The sequence below is a fragment of the Camellia sinensis genome, chromosome 2 (genome assembly GCF_055761805.1).
Source record: "Camellia sinensis isolate YWXY chromosome 2, ASM5576180v1, whole genome shotgun sequence".
In the NCBI taxonomy this organism is placed as follows: Eukaryota; Viridiplantae; Streptophyta; class Magnoliopsida; order Ericales; family Theaceae; genus Camellia; species Camellia sinensis.
The window spans coordinates 76695665-76698842 of record NC_138962.1 but is presented as its reverse complement, the minus strand read 5'-3'; the positions used below and the strand labels follow the sequence as shown (position 1 = coordinate 76698842).

Here is a 3178-nt window from a genome sequence, read left to right as displayed (position 1 = left end):
GGTGCCAAACAATGCAAACCCCTTGAGTAGAAATCACCTTTGAAAACCTGCTTGTAAGGAGAAGGTGCCCAAAAACCTTATATTCACAAACCAAGCCTCTTGTGTTCTGATGCAAGGATGGACTTAAATGGTGAAAGAGGGGATTTAACAAAAATAAATAAAAAATTATAGGGGTATTAGTTGTTAATTATCTCCAAATTATACATGAACGCCCCTCTATTTTTTAAAATAAAATAAAATTAGGTGATTGTCCGTTCTAAAATTTTAAAAAATCTTAGCTAGCTGTTGCTCGATATCTATGAAACATTGGAATCAAAGTATAAAATTAAAAGGTTTGAATAAAATATAGCCAAAAAAAATTTAATTTTTCATAACTAGCGTTGATTACCAACCTTAACTTGTAGAGAAGAGAAGAATATGAAGAAAATAACACATTCATTGAAAAATACATTTGTTCATAATTTTAATGTCAACTTTATCACGGATGCTTTTTGTTACATGAAAGAGAGTGTGCACAACTAAAAATGTCTCATTTTAGTTATTACTATCTTTTATTTTAAACAACATTTTTTTTAATGAATGTGTTCATCTTATTTTTTTATCGATACAAATTGATATCGTACTTTAAATTTTTTTAAATTGAAAAAAATAGGTGGAAAGTCCAATTTAAAGAGGGTATACAACATTAAATCCAAGATAAAATCTAATTTGGTAATAATGACATGTCAAAAAAAGTCACTGGAAAATTTTGCCAGCGTCGAAAAAGTCATCAGTGAGCGACAACAGCAAATGATGGTAGTAACGTAGAGAAATATGTGATACTCAACAAACAGGGTGTTGAATGAGTGATATGTGTCACATTTCAATGTATAGGTAACTAGTCGTCGCTAATATATATATTTTTAAATAATATTTTATGTTATGATATATGCATTACAAAAGAATAATTTTAATTTTAATTTTAAATAAAATTGTGATTCTAATCTAATTATTTGTCTTAATAATCTTAGCCCTATCGTTTTATAACAATGTTACTTGAATACTTATATATAATAATTTTAATTAAATTATTGATGTATTTCATAATTTCAGTCCTATCGTGCTATAAAACTAGTTATTATATAATAATTTTATATGATATATATTAAATTATAAGATAGAAAAATAAACACTCATTTTGATATTAAAAATAGTTAAGTTGGAAGGAGAATTAGTAACATAAAACTAAAAATGATTACTTAATTTATTTAAAAAATTAAATATAAATATTTATGGTTGGATTAAGAAGAAAATACATAGATTAATTATGTAGAGTATTTGTTTTTTTAATATTGAATTATTCATACGTATTGTATATATATATATATATATATAATTTAAATTAAATATAAATATTTTGTAATAAAGAATTTCATGTTAAATAGAAAATTTAATATAAATTAATATTTAGATATTAATAAGATAGACGGAAAAATATATATAAATTTAATATTTAATAGAAAAGAAATTAAACATAAAGTTGAAATCAAAATCGAAGAAAATAGAGAGAGATAGAGCAGGCAATCAGAATGAGTAGGAGGTGTTTTATCCTTTCATCAAACAATCGAAATAATGTTGTTATCTATCATCACCATGCTCGCTCTGATCTTCAATTCATCTCATTCAAACAAAAAAAAACAAATCTCCAATTCATCTCTATAATTAAATACTCCAAAAATACGTAATTAAAAAAAAAAAAACAAAGTAAAAAGGCCAAATCATCAGAAATATTGGAACAGCATATAATCAGAAACGACACTTCAACAATTTACCATCCAACAATTGAAGAAGTAATCCAAATAGCAAATTCAAATTTCAAAGGTTAGTGTTGTTGTGTGAGTCGTGATTGTATAGAACAAGGAAAATTTTGTACAATTAAAGTATAATCTATATAGGATTTATAGATTTGTAATCTTTTTTAGAATTGAAGATTTGTAATTAGATTTCATATAAAACTCAAACAGCAAATAGAGTCTATATAAAATTGATAAAGTTAGCATAATTGAAATTGGATTGGTAGGTTTGTCCAGTTGCTGATGTGGATTTTTTAGAAAAAAGTAAGATATTAGAATGTGTCACTGAAGTAAAGAAAAATATTATTTTTAATATATGATTTGATAAATTTTAAGAGATAAAAAAATAAACTTGGTGAATTTCAACAGATAAAAAAAATAAATTTAGTAAATTTTAACAGATAGACACATTGGGCAATTTCAAGAGATAGAGTGATTTCAACAGATCGACAGATAGGTTGATTTCAACAATTTTTTTTTTTTAAGACAAATTATATCCTTTTGACCCACAGAAATTTAAGCTTGGGCCTAATAACTTAAAAGATTAAGAAATGTACTTATAACTTGAGTGTCCTTTAAATTATTAATATACATTCCAACAAATCAAATGACAATACAATAAACAAAAGATTGGGCTTCCTTTAGTCTAGATTTGGATCGGAGGGTGTTGTTCAATCTCATGGGGTCCATCATTGGTCTATTTTGATGATCTGAGTCATTCATTTTATCAGACTCTGCATGTATATCATCCATAAAAAAAAAATTAAAAATAAAAAAATAGAACATTGCTATTCAAATCTAAAAATTAGACCAACTTTTCAAACCTAATGATGTAGCAATCAATTAAAATATGTATAGTAACTTTATTTGCTCTATCTTTTCTAATCACTAACCAATCATATCACTTACACATCATTAAGTCTAAAAAATAAGTTTAGAAAATGCGAAATGTATATCATTTTTCAAAATAGATAAAATTTTCGTAACTCCTTTATTTTATTGTGTTTATTTTCAAAAAAAAATTAACACAAAATGTATTTTAAAAAATAGATTATTAATTTTTTTTTATAACAAATACGATAAAAATGAATTGATTATAAATATTGAATTAATTTAATTTAATTTGTTTTTTTGAAATAATATACCGACAAAGCTCGACAGATGAACAGTTTTAATGAATTCCACGAAGAAAAATGCTTGAGAGCACTAATTAGTGCTCCCACTAATTAGGTGGCAGTGAGTCCCGTTATTAATGATGTGATGTTTTGGTCTTAGAGTTGTATTTTTTTTTTTTTACTTTTTTAATATATTAATACTATTAATGGTGATGTTTTTAATAGGATGAA

The 3178-nt window shown here is 24.6% G+C and overlaps 1 non-coding gene across 1 annotated transcript; it reads right to left on the bottom strand.

Moving 5' to 3' along the window:
* Positions 1-1563: 1563 nt before the first annotated feature.
* Positions 1564-1639, bottom strand: LOC114287531 (small nucleolar RNA Z105). Its single transcript, XR_003637914.1, has one exon. It is a non-coding gene; the product is annotated as a small nucleolar RNA Z105 (small nucleolar RNA).
* Positions 1640-3178: the final 1539 nt, after the last annotated feature.